Raw genomic sequence first — 14,522 nt, 5'->3', positions numbered from 1 at the left:
GTGGAAACATTTTGAACAAATCAAAACAATATGACTATGTAGCCTATTATGTAGTACTATGTAACCAAGCATTTTAGACCTCAGATCATGCAGATCTCAAGATGCAAAACCCTTATTCAAATCAGCGTTAAGAACTAATTTTGATGATGTTTTTTGCCTGGACGATTTCACTAGTTTGCCAAAGCGAAAGGGAATTTACTTTTTCACACCATGTCATCGTTTCACATGCATGAATGTTAAAAAAACACAAACAGAGCATTTTTTGTTGGCAGTCTCAGGGAGTGACTTCATTCCTCCTGAGAAATACTTATACTGCATTTACAATACAAGAGAATATATGATTTAGTATGATTAGAGAAAAAAATTTGAAAATCTAAATGAACATCGGTTATTGAATTGACACAAAACAACTCCAAAGTGAGCTAATAAAACACCAGAGAAGTATAAAGAAAAATACAAGTGTGGCAAAAGGGTGACAGGAAACTAAAAAAACAACAACAGGAAGCTAAAGTGGGCAGCAGGGCAAAGCAGACCAAATGATCAACAACACCTTTGTTTATACTCTCCTAATACTTCATAAATTGCACCGCTTCTCTGAAAACACCTAATAATGCAGGTGAGCAGGACAAACAAAAAGAGCTATGAAATTGTTCCAAGAAGTTTTGCTGTTGAGTTGAGATGAATAAGCTGAAGGAGTTTTGGTACTGAGTGATGATAAACATCCTTATGTTTAATAAAATGAAAAACTGTAAAAATGTATTGGTCCGATTAATTGTGATATACTTAAAATCCCAAATTCTTTCTACTCTATGCTTAATTTCAGGGGTTGTGTAAAAAAAATCCAATACATACAAGTACTTTTCCAAAGATTTTAACTGCAGATGTCACTTTGTCACACTTTCAAATATCATCATCATGATATCCAAATTTAGAAGGTGTCTCCACTGCAGAATCTTTAGAACCATGAAAAAAGAAATTACATTCATATTTTAGTTATGAATACAAGTTCAGAGTCTGTTTATAAAACAATGCGATAAAAACCTTGTTTGTTAAGTTGTCCTTGTAGGCTGCATGCAAAAAAAAAAAAACTAAATAATACAGTATCTAGTGTAGTGTGATTCACAACCAAATGACTATCAAATGATCAAAACAACACGAGCAGAGTAGCCCGATTCCTAGAACTAATGAGTCTTTTGAGTTGGTTCCTTTAATGAATCCTTCAAAAGGACGAATTACACAAATCTAACCAAAACTATTTAAAAATCTAAATAATCAAAAGCTTTTGAATTGAAATTGAAGTTAAATGCTCATTGCGTTTGTGTGTGTACAGGGTTGAAAACAGACATTATCGACATTCCTGGAAATACAATTAGCAAACTGAAAGTTAAAAGCAATAGCTCATCTAGAGGACTGCACAAATATCTATCATAACCAGCTTTAAATAGTTATAGATCTACTCACTTGTTTATTAATAAAATGTCTGACCCCTCTATTATCTAATTATTGTTTTTAATGTTCCAAAATTGGAACAGACCATCTGTTGAGACGTGGGGGAATCCTTCCTCTCGACACTGTCAGTGGCTTGTCCAGGCTTTCAACAGCTGGGAACTCTGACATGAAGACGCACATATCAGTGGCCTTCATAACTGATTACCAAAAGAAAGAGGAGAACTCGAGGTATGAATCACTTCTGTACCAATTCCAGGAAAGAACTTATGAAACAAACCAACAATACTTATGTAGCATCAGAACCTCAGAGAAATTGTTAATAACTCTGAACAACTTTCAAAGTTCTCCATAAAAAGGCAAAGGAATAAAGTAAATCAAACCTGGAAGAGCATCAAATGTAAACTGACTTAAAAAAAAAAAAATATCACAGGTTCCTGGGCCTCATACTCTGTCTGGACATTATCATACTGGTAAAACATGTTCACATTATTAACCTTTATGGCAGTCAACTTAATCTAAATTCTGGGCTACACAGAATTCAAGTCGCTCAGACAACCATCACTGAGTGAGTGTATAAAAAGACACTGGGTAGATCTGATACCGGATATCCAAAATTTCATCAGCCTGCTGTGTTTTCAAATGGCAGCTGACGGGTGTTGAAAGCAGCAAAAGAACCCCTCAAAACATTGCATGATCCTGTCAAGAAATGTCAACAAAAACACAATCAAGTGTGCTTGACTTTCTCTAAGGCATAATGTTGTACCCTGAACATATTGCCTGGAGGTAAAACAGAAACACTGTGCACTGGCTCAGAGAGTGAGTAAAGATTCACTGAATCACTGCACAGCAAAAATGTATTTGCATGAACATCAGATGATCAACTATCAAGTGCACTCATTTTTAACCTGTGGGTACATACATGCTGTCTATGCTGAAACAGAAACTACAGTATAAGAGTGTCAAGTGAGCTTCACAGAGTTGTGTGCGCCTCTGGATGTTGCTGTGAACCCATTCCGGCGTATTTGGGACTTCCACAACAGGTAAAGAGCAGCAATACAGTAGTAGTTATCTCCAACATGGTTGGTGAAGGAAAAAATGTCAGAAAGAAATGTTGTTGTTGATGTCGATGAGCGTGAAGACACTCCTCCTCGTGCAATGTTTTTATTCGCATGAGTGGCGTGAAAATAAGTAATCCCGCAAGTAATCTAGAGCGAGTAACCCGATGCCAATATTCGCTTTGCTTTTGGTGTGCACACAGCACACACCATTACTGACACGATCTGACTGGAACTTCATTAAAAATAAAGTTCATCCACAGTTTCACAAGGAAGGCAATGCAAATACTTTTTTCACACAAATTGGTACTTAAAATACTCTTGTAATCCTCAGAGGAATCTCTATAGTTTTGTTGCTGGAGTATTCCTGTATTTGCGTCTCTCTCGTATTTACTACTACATACCATGTGTGAATCGGTGGGCGGGGCTAAAGAGGCAATGAAGTACAAGTAGGCGTTGGTCTTCTGCAGAGGAGGTCGCCACTATTACGTAATAATGTGACAATCCGAAATGAGTCATTTTGGGAGCTTGGTTTTAATAATACAACTACCTCTTTTATGTTAAAAGATCAAGGGGTTGGGTAAAGTAAAGTCACTTATGCTCACCAAGGCTGCATTTATTTGATCAAACAGCAATACTGAAAAATATAATAATTTAAAATAACCATTTTTAATTATTATTATTTAAATACATTTTAAAATGTAACTTATCCCTGTGATTGCAAAGCTGAATGATCATTTAGATCTATTACTCCAGTCTTCTGTGTCACATGATCCTTAAGAAATCATTATAATATGCTGATTTGCTGCTCAAGAAACATTGTCGAAACAGTTGTCCTGCTTAATATTTTCATGGAAACGGTGTTAAAAAAAATATATCTTTGAATAGAAAGCTCAAAATTTAATTTTGTTAATCAACTGTTAATTTTATTTAACAGTTTATAATTTTTATTACAATACAAAAGTCTTTACTGTAATTTTTGATCAATTAAATGCACCCTTGCTGAATAATATGTACAATATAATATATTTTTTCATCTTACTGAAATGGAATCAAGCTTACAACTAATAATTCTACTAAATCAACTAAAAACATTTACACACACACACACACACACACACACACACACACACACACACACACACACACACACTGCTGGCAGTAGCATCACTTCCCATCACAAAAGAACAAAAACATTTTGATGTTTCAAATAGAGTGTACAGCTCATTTCCTGTGTGAGCTGAAACAGGAAGTTGTAGGAAATTTGAATAATGCAGGGGTAGGCGTGTACAAATGACACCGAGTAGCTCATCAGAGTTCGACCTTAAATGTTTAAATGTTTTAAGCCGTTTGTACTGTAGATCAGTGTACATAATGAGGTCTGCTCGAGAATTTGCTCTGCAAACATGCTCTGCACATCCAAAAACTTTTCTTTCTTTTTTTTTTATGTAGCCTATGTCAAATGAGTAGAATTTTTTAATATTCAAGAATCAAATGGCATTGTTATTTATTATCTATCTTAATGAAATGCACATTTGAAAAGTTTCCATGCTTTTAAAAGATAAATCACATAACATGCCTTCTCCGAACAATGGAAATGCATGCGGTTTATACTTTGAACAAACATGAGAGTGATGAGACCCCTACTTTTTACCATTTTGAGTTGTGTGTTTTTCACCCATTAAATAACAAAAATAACCCTTTTTTATGAACAGTGTGTATCAAGCCATCCTTAGCTGGAGCTTGATTTGGATGTTTTGCAAGTAAAATGTATGTTCAATTGAATTCTGGTCTTTTCTCTTTATGCTTCAGCAGTGTGTTTTTGGTTATTCAATGTCAAATGAAGCACAGACATGTGCGTCTGCTGAATTTTTTTTTTGCACATACATTGGACAAGGTGCATCTGCAAATGTCCACAAAACTATTTCAGCAGTTTGTGCCAAAAAAAAAAAAAAAAAAAAAAGAAATGTGCTGCTTTCAATTCTCTATAACAGTGGATTTCAAACTTTTGACTAAAAGTAATTAATAAATTGAATGTTCAGACTTGACCAGAGAATATAGTATATCAGATCAGATCGTAATTAAAACAAAAAGGAATGTCTTCAGTATTTAAAAAAAAAAATCCAGTTTGAAATCCAATGTACAACTGACTGTTTTATCTATATACATATTATTTAGTATAGATTATATACAGATTAGATTAATTATAAAATTATTATTATATATAATAATAATAATAAGTATTTGTAGTTATTATAACCTATATTTGTTTATTTTATATTTATATTAAGGTTAATGTATGCCCCTTTATGGAGAGAATGTTAGTGTATCTCTCCATAAAAATAAATATTGTTTGTCGATTTAGCTGTTTTAAGACATAAGCAACACCCAAGCAATAGAATAACTCCATTGTCTTCATAATTAAATTTATTTTGGATTTTATTGTCCTAACACTTTTGATGGACTCTGACCTGGTGGTTTATCATATTCACTACCCATGACTCAACAACACTTTCAAGGAAAGCAATATATTTCATCATAAATTCAGTGGGGATCATACAAACACACTGTTCTTTCAATGGCAAAATCCACAGACTATATAAACAAAAACGAATATTATCAGCTCTGTTTTCAATAGATCTAATAGATTAAGATTTGGCACGCTTTGTGACAGGTGACCACGGTTACTGGTTGCGACACAACAGAGTGTCACATGACAGAAGCAATAAGCAGACAAGCAATAAATGTGTTGCTACTAGTTGGAGTCAATGTGACATCATGGTTGCCAAAAACAAACACAGAAACACAAGAATCCCTCTACAATTCAAAAGAGGAAATAAATGCATGAGCACATGGTTAAGGATGGATCGTTCTTTTTTCTTCTTCATTGAAATACACATACACAATTACACAAGCACATTGCCCTAAATATTAGTGTGCATGATCCAGAGAAGAAACATTGTGGAATGTTTTGGGCTTAATGGAGTGTAGTTGATGCCAGGAGCTGAAGCTATTTGTGGTGTTGGCAGAGGGCAGAGGAAGAGATGAGAGGGCGTATCACAGCAGGAGGTGTGAAAATTAGCACTAGCAACGAGAGAGAAAGAGAGAGAGAGAGAGAGAGAGAGAGAGAGAGAGAGAGAGAGAGAGAGAGAGAGAGAGAGAGAGAGAGAGAGAGAGAGAGAGAGAGAGAGAGAGAGAGAGATGCAGAACATACTCTATGGCTATCTTCAAATTGGGACTTCAGGAGGCACTAATTTAGGAATGAGTTCTGGGGTGAGGTCCACTCAATCAGATAATGGATTATCATGAAAACATATGCAGGACAGGGACTTGGTGCCATTCGTCAGTTGTTGACTGGACTTTGAGATGTGGGTGTTACACTCAAAAGTGGAGGCAGCTTGCAGGAACATTGATTTTTTTTTAAAATATATAATAATTTTAGCCAATCTCTGTTTCTGACTTGCACAAAAACTTCATTGCAATCATTTACCAAACTGTCATTTGTGTGGCAATATTTCAGTCTGTAAAAATGGCGTTAACACAGGCCAGAGACGGGACACGCTGACGACGGACGCAAAGAGGAGAGGAGAGCACAGAAGCTCACTGTTCGCAATGCTAGAAATATTGGAAAAAAATATATAATTATTGAATTGGGGGTGGGTGTTTATATGAATGTATCTCTGGAGGGAACCGACTGTCTACAGAAATGCTTCAATGCCAATTAAAGTAGTGTAAGTGTTCATAAGCACAGCGCAGCTTTGTGTACAGCAGTAACCAAGGAAACGCTATATCGCTAGTGTTCCATAAGCGCCACCTAATGTCAGAGTCCATCTGCCGTTTTTGTTTTGTGCAGGTATGTTTTATGAAGCATAATTTCACAAAAGTCAAACCATTCTACTTTTGATTTAAATCTTGAAATTTAGCATCTTTGTTTGGATAGTAATTAAAAAGCAGTGGTTGCCTCTAATTTCAATTGGCTACAGATATAGGCTTTAAGGCCAGTTTGGCCTGCAATAGAGCAAACAACAAATACATTTGACTATTCAAAGAAAAGGAAAAAATACTAAAAATAATCGGCAACCAGTATCAGAAACAACAAATTTGCTTTTAAAAAATCGGCCATGAAAAATCATGATTGCGGCATCCCTAGTTTAAAACATAATAATCGAAGAAGTCTGGCATATGTCACCAGAGACAAAAAATGTATGCACGGATTAATGGTTTACAATAACTTCTATAACATGCGTTTACAAAAAAATATGTAGTGAATTTTCATTTCATGCTGAGTAGTAAAGTTGTTCTTGTAGTTTTAGGTGTTACTTTATTATGGCAACAAAGTTGTAAAATTGTAAAAAAAAAAAAGTCAAAATCATATTAACATGCATTGTATACTGCATGTTTTGTGAATTGAAACAGTGAGCATTTTAAACATTTTTGATTGGTCCCAATAAACTTCCACGGATCCTCAACAAACTCTCCATACCGGTGTGATGACTCCGATCTTCAACCAGATGGAACTGATAATATTCTGATTGTTCCAATCCCATCTGACTTCTGACCTATAATGCTGCCTGAATCATAATCATACACTGTTCATTCATTGGCCAGAGGAGAACTGGCACCCGACTGAGCCTGGGTTCTCCCAAGGTTTTTTTCTGCCACTGTCGCCTTTTTCCATTTTTTGAAAATTTACAATTTTACATTTAATTTAATATTCAACAATAATATTGATCTACCTGCATTGACACCATTATATGAGAACTGAACTGAGCTGGACGATGACATCACTATTTTCTCCAGAGCGTCTATAAATATAAATCAACTAAATTAATAACTTTTTTACAACAAATATGAAACATCACTGAACTTAAGCTGGACTGTGATGCTATTTTCTTCTGGAAACAAACTTTGTTGCATTATTTTCCTGAAAAAAAGAACAGAAAAAAAAAACCGCATATGACAGATCAAGTGCAACGTCAAGCTCCCAAAATTCAGGGTGTGTATGCGAAACTGACCAGCTGAGGATAGGCACAAGTGTGGCAGTCTTTTGACTTTTTGTTGTTGTTGTTGCATAAAATTTTTTTAATTTATGAAAAAAACGTGTTTCATTTACACGTTGTAATTCATTTACAAATTAATTTACAAATTACAAAATTCATTTACAAAATGTAATTGTTACATTTTTTCATATAACACAATTTATTTAATTAATTACTATTTCATAAATGTATTGAATGCCTGGGTGCCTTATAAAAACCCTTTTCTGTCTTTCACTACATTTAAAAATGAACAATATAGGCCATAAAGAGCAGTCATTGTGGCATCACTTCCCCCAACCAAGAATGTTTTATGCATTGAAGAACAAATGTTCTCACATTCGCTAGACTTCATTTACTTGGGTGATAAACATGGTGCAACATCCTGAAAGCACTGTTGGAAGTGCTAACATGTTCTAAGATTTGAAATAGTGGACAAACAGTGAAAACGCAATCAAGAATGATCTACAATTAGGCAAGAGTACTTTCAGTTACATTACACAAGATATGAAAACAAACCATCTAATGTCCATTACTTAAAATCATACTTCTCATACAATATTGTGAATCTTGTTCACCAAAAACAGTATTCAAACGTTCTGTAAATATTTAAGAAAAAAAAAAAAAAAAAAAAGATTAAACGTTTAGATGATATGTAAAACATAGCTTCCTGAAATTCTCAGACAAAACTGCCTAATTTTTTTTTATCTGTAAATCTGTAATGGACTCCATTAATGGTGGTAGTGTGAGATTGTATGCCTGATGTTTGAATCAGAATTTCCTGGAATCAATTTTGAGCAGAAATGGGCTTTTCCCAAAATATGTTTTGCACATACTAAATAACAGCGTCTCATTTATCGATTAAGATTAATTGACAGGTTCTGCGAATAAAAGTAGTAAAACAAAGCTGTCAACTAGGTTGAAAATTATGGGATGAAATTAGTATCTAAATGATTAACTCATGCAAACACAAATATCAATGAACTTGATACATGTTGCAAATATGTTTTATCCATGTCTTTCAACTTGCGTGTGCAAAATTAAAAATTGAATGAATTTGTAACAATTTGTACAAATGCAGACATTTTTGTGAATACAAATGTTTTCTTTTGTATTAGTGTATCATAATTTGCGCATGCAAAAAAGAAGATGTGCATGTGTGGATCAGATGACACGTGTGCATTCATTGACGTCTTTTCTGAGTCGATCTCATTTGATTCATTTGGATTTTGAGACTTTCTTTTCGCTGTTTTTAAGCATTTCACAACACACACACAAACAACTACACATGAATAGGCCTGGTGCTAATTATTAATGTGTGCACAACTACCCTTCTATTTAACAAATTCACAAATGTGCGTTACTACATTTAAACTAATACAATACAACTTGTGTGTGCAAAATCCAGAATCACAAGAATGTGCAGCATTTTGTACAAATAGAGACATAGTTGTTCATTCAAAACCTCAATTTTGTATTAATGTAGGTCAGAATGTGTGCATGCAACAAGTATAATGTGCATTTGAGGATGAGGTGACACGCGTGCATTCATTGACTCGTTTCTGAGTCGATCCTATTTGATTCATTTGGATTTTGAGACTTTCATTTCGCCGGTTTCGCCGGGCACGATCCACACACAGCTGTCTGAGAAAACCTGCTACCACTAGATGGCAGTATTCTGCTAAAACCGACAACGGCAGCGTAATCAAGCGTTCTTCCCCATTTAAGACGCTTAATGGATTTAAGTGATATTGAAGTGATATTTAGTACACAATATAGGCCTACCTTATTAATAAAGCATAGCCTACTTTATAGAGGCAAACAGATTCAATCAGATTATGAACAACCCATATTGCTAACGTGCAATAGCGCGTTGCATGTTCAATGAGGTGTATCGGCTACTGAGTTATAATATCAGCGTCTTACTGTATTGAAAATTATTATTTTCGTAATAATCGGCTCTATGGGAGGAAAACTTTATAGCCTACAGACAAGAGCCTATATGAACGCGACGCGCAACGTTTCACGTTTATGGCATTTTCCTTCCTGAGCCTGTTAAAATTAAAAAGCTTAACATGAAATTCTGCAGTTGCGTTTAACTTTGCATGTGTATGGGAGAGCAACCGGTCCGAGAGCGCAGTGAAGTAGGTTTTATGTTTGATATTCGCTGCATTTTCTAAAGGGACCATCAGCAAATTCCACTCACAGTCAAAAAAATATAAACGTCCAATCATTCATTCAAATGAACGATACTTCCAGTGTTATAGTCAATGCCTGGTGGACAGACTGACTTAAACTACTGTATGTCCAGCCAATATCTCGATTGAACAGTAGGCTACATTGTTTTTTTATTTTTTTATTAGGCTACTGTAAATTGTTTTTCTATTCATGTTCCAAAGTTTTAGTACGTTCCTAGTGATCGTCAGGTGAGATTTTGCATTATTCACCCGTAGTAAGTCACCAAAATCCCTTTTGGTGAATTACAGTAATTTTTTATTTTCAGAAAATTGTTTACTGTAAATACATTAAGGGTGGTATTGGGACCATTTCACCTGTAGTAAGCCAGTCTAGTCACTAGGAACATACTACAACCATTTTGAACATGAAAAAACCCTTTTGGTGAATTACAGTATTTTTCCTCAGAATACAGGCTACTACATACATGAATGGAAGTATTGTACAAATTTTACTTGTAAGTCAGTCTTACAGGAACCTTCTACGAGCTTTGGAATTTGAAAATGTGATTTTTAAATATTAAAAGTAATTTTAATGAAAACAAATGATACGTTTTAACGCAGTTAGTGTAATTGGCAGACGTTCCCTTGTGCATCATGAGCTGTGGTAGCGCGTCAAAGCATTCTCATGCATGCAGCGATACACACGTAGGGCCTAGGTGATTTTCAATGAATATTTCATGTCGATATACAATGGTTGCATATTTTTAAAACTCATCGTGCTATAGTAAGACTATATAACAGTGGCAAGGGTCAAGGGAAAGCCAATGTCCTGCGAAAATCGTCTTTTAACATTTAAAAACAGACATTTTCAAATTCCAAAACTTGTATACAATGTGTAGTCAGATAAAAATAAGCCTATAATATGAACTCGACTGCGAAATTTCACGTTCTTTTTAACAGGCTCAGGAAGGAAAATGTCATAAACGTGAAACGTTTAACATCAATGCAGTAAGACGCTGATATTATAACTCAGTAGCCGATACACCTCATTGAACATGCAACGCGCTATTGCACGTTAGCAATATGGGTTGTTCATAATCTGATTTAATCTGTTTGCCTCTATAAAGTAGGCTATGCTTTATTAATAAGGTAGGCCTATATTGTGTACTAAATATCACTTCAATATCACTTAAATCCATTAAGCGTCTTAAATGGGGAAGAACGCTTGATTACGCTGCCGTTGTCGGTTTTAGCAGAATACTGCCATCTAGTGGTAGCAGGTTTTCTCAGACAGCTGTGTGTGGATCGTGCCCGGCGAAACCGGCGAAATGAAAGTCTCAAAATCCAAATGAATCAAATAGGATCGACTCAGAAACGAGTCAATGAATGCACGCGTGTCACCTCATCCTCAAATGCACATTATACTTGTTGCATGCACACATTCTGACCTACATTAATACAAAATTGAGGTTTTGTATTAACAACTATGTCTCTATTTGTACAAAATGCTGCACATTCTTGTGATTCTGGATTTTGCACACACAAGTTGTATTGTATTAGTTTAAATGTAGTAACGCACATTTGTGAATTTGTTAAATAGAAGGGTAGTTGTGCACACATTAATAATTAGCACCAGGCCTATTCATGTGTAGTTGTTTGTGTGTGTGTTGTGAAATGCTTAAAAACAGCGAAAAGAAAGTCTCAAAATCCAAATGAATCAAATGAGATCGACTCAGAAAAGACGTCAATGAATGCACACGTGTCATCTGATCCACACATGCACATCTTCTTTTTTGCATGCGCAAATTATGATACACTAATACAAAAGAAAACATTTGTATTCACAAAAATGTCTGCATTTGTACAAATTGTTACACATTCATTCAATTTTTAATTTTGCACACGCAAGTTGAAAGACATGGATAAAACATATTTGCAACATGTATCAAGTTCATTGATAATTGTGCTTGCATGAGTTAATCATTTAGATACTAATTTCATCCCATAGAAAATCCTTTAAAATAACTAAATATATAAAATTGTTATATTATTCTCTATTTCAAGGGTTATCAGCTACATCTCAAATAATAATGTTACGTGTCTTGAAAAAGGTTGTTGCTAACAAGTGGCTATATCTGGACTATAGAGGCAGTCGGGGAGTTGAAATCTCATCACGGCGAACAGGTAAGCTTAGTCCGCTTTAACAGACTCATAATTCTCTTATAAACTATTTTAACTTTGTTTTTGCTTTTTATTAAAAACTGAAAGAGTTGTTGGAAGCTTAGTGATGGTGATGTTGAAGTCGTGCAACCTTGGTGTAGTTTCAGTGCCGATCCTAGACTTCTTGGTGCCCCAAGCAAAACTTTGTCTTCACTGTATGAATTAAATACATTGATTCAAATTTAAAGTTACTAATGTTATTCAGTGAAGAGCAGCGATTCTCTCGTTTTCTTTTGTTGTTTGATTAACAAATTAAATGGCAGAGAGAGCAGGGGATTTATTAGGCTGCTGTTACTTTAAGACCGAATGCACAGACCTAAAACACTGACAAGTATTTGATTACTTTGCCAGCTGTTTGTTCACTGAAGACATAACTCAATGCGAAAAAGTCCCCAAGACAGACATTGACAACTTTTTGCGTGTATTTGTTCGTTTAAGCACATACCTGAGGCAGCATGTACTTGTCCGTGTTTCTCTGCATCTCGGATCACGCACACAAAAAGCCGCCAGTTGAACTGCGGTGTTTCTTTTGCAGCTCAATACTCATTACACGTGACATGATCCGACTGATTTGGATGTTACGTATGGTGACAGCACAATGCTTTAAAGGAAAGGCACGGAAAGCAGCATCCTGTTTTCATAATCACCAAAATCAAAAATGAAACGAAAACGCAGCCCTAAATCATTATTATTGACCCACTGGTGGTTCGGGGGCCTTACGCAACTTGCGTACTTTGCGTATAGGGAGGACCGACACTGTAGTTTGTTTATAGCTTTTTACTTCGGGTGACTATTTAAGGTTTAAAATTCATAAAAGTTGTGTTTATCTGTGAAAATTATCTAGATCAAAAAAAGTTTGATACTTACACGTTGTCCAATTTTTTTTTACAATGATCCAAAAGCTTATGGAAAAATGCTATTGGGTTTTGTCGAGGGAACCAGTGTGATGCTAACTGCCGATTGGCCTACAAAGTGAAGTCTCTATTGGTGCAATGCATGTGTAATAGCTTCTCAGGCCCTATAATTTTCTGTCCTATCTATGCACATTCTCTTGCTTAAAGGGATAGTTCACTTTAAAATTAAAATTCTGTCATCATTTACTCACCCTCAAGTTGTTTCAAACCTGTATTAATTTATTTCTTCTGCTGAACACAAAGAAAGATATTGTGAAGAATGTCAGTAACCAAACAGTAGTCTGTACCCATTGACTTCCATAGTATTTTTTTTTCCTACTATGGAAGTCAATGGGTACAGACTACTGTGACTATGTGTTTGACTTTTGTCTAATGCAAAAGCAGTGTGGTCAAACAATTTCACTTCTCTATTTGGACAACCCTCTAGCACTGTTCTGCTTGCCTGTAAAAAAGACAGTTACACTGCTCCCATGACTTTACCAAAAGCATGCCCCATACATGTATAATGGGCAGCACTCTGTTGCTCTACGGGTAACAGATTCTGTGACTTGGAATTAAAATAGTATTAACTAATTTCACCACATCCCATATTTGTTGTGTTTATTAAATACCTTGGTTAACCTGATAATGCTGATACTGCTACCAATAAGTATGTAGTAGCATTCTCAGTTCTGTTTAACACATTACCAACCTTTTAACTATATTTAAAAACTCATACATTTGCCATTTTGCCCAATACCTGCAAAGTCGTGAAAGATGAAAAGGGTGATCCGAGCCCATAAAAATAATAGACAGTATAAACAAATATATAATAAAATTATTACCATTTTAGACTGTATTATATTAGTTTGCCATAATTAAATTATCATCACTCATTTTTATTATTGGTAATAGTATTATTACATAGGCCTAAGTAGTATGACTAGTATGCCATTGTTTATGCACTGTTACAGGATCCTTGACAGATTTCCTTTCAATTTGGCAATTTCTGATCATTCAAAACCTCAATTTAGACCTATCAGAGTGAAGGAAGGATCTCTGCTTCCTTGTTTTAGAGTCCAGAGTCACCTTCAGGATTATTTAGCCTAAATATTTTAAATGGAACAAAAATATTAAAACTAAAAGTTAAATAAAAAATGGAGAATTGAGTTTGACACCAAACGAGTAATTTTTAAAGATGGCATTCATTTTTTTGCATTGAAAGTTTTTTGTTTTTTTTTAACAAACATTTAGTTCAACATGAATGTTACAGCAAGGGTATGAAACTGCACGTTGCTGTTGATACAGGAACTGAGTCTTGTTGATGCTGTTGTGTTAAAAGCAGCCATTGTGCTTGGTGATAGTCCCTGATTAGGACTTAACCACAGAGCGTGCTGCTACCCTGAGTCAACAATGAAAAGACAATGTGAACTATGAAACATCTGCTACAGGCAGATAGCAGAATGAGATCTACAGAGTTGGGGACGGGTAGCATGAGAGGATGTGGCAAAGATAAAATGAAGAGAGAGAGAAAAAAAAGAAGCTCCAGTAACTAAAAGAGAGTGTGAAGTGAACTAAAATTTGCATGCACAAACATATATGCTTTAAGTCTTCTTTGAATATGATCAAATACACAAATTATCCACAGTTTATGATGGTAATAAATCTTATCAAAATAAATACCACTGGCTT

General features: G+C 35.0%; 1 protein-coding gene across 6 annotated transcripts in view; it reads right to left on the bottom strand.

Annotated features, from left to right (window-relative positions):
- Positions 1-14,522, bottom strand: part of tmem131l (transmembrane 131 like) — a 58,480-nt gene that overhangs the window by 34,210 nt on the left and 9,748 nt on the right. The window lies entirely within an intron of this gene.

Source organism: Phoxinus phoxinus (assembly GCF_949152265.1).
Source record: "Phoxinus phoxinus genome assembly, chromosome: 6".
Classification (NCBI taxonomy): Eukaryota; Metazoa; Chordata; class Actinopteri; order Cypriniformes; family Leuciscidae; genus Phoxinus; species Phoxinus phoxinus.
This window is presented reverse-complemented; position numbering and strand designations above follow the sequence as displayed.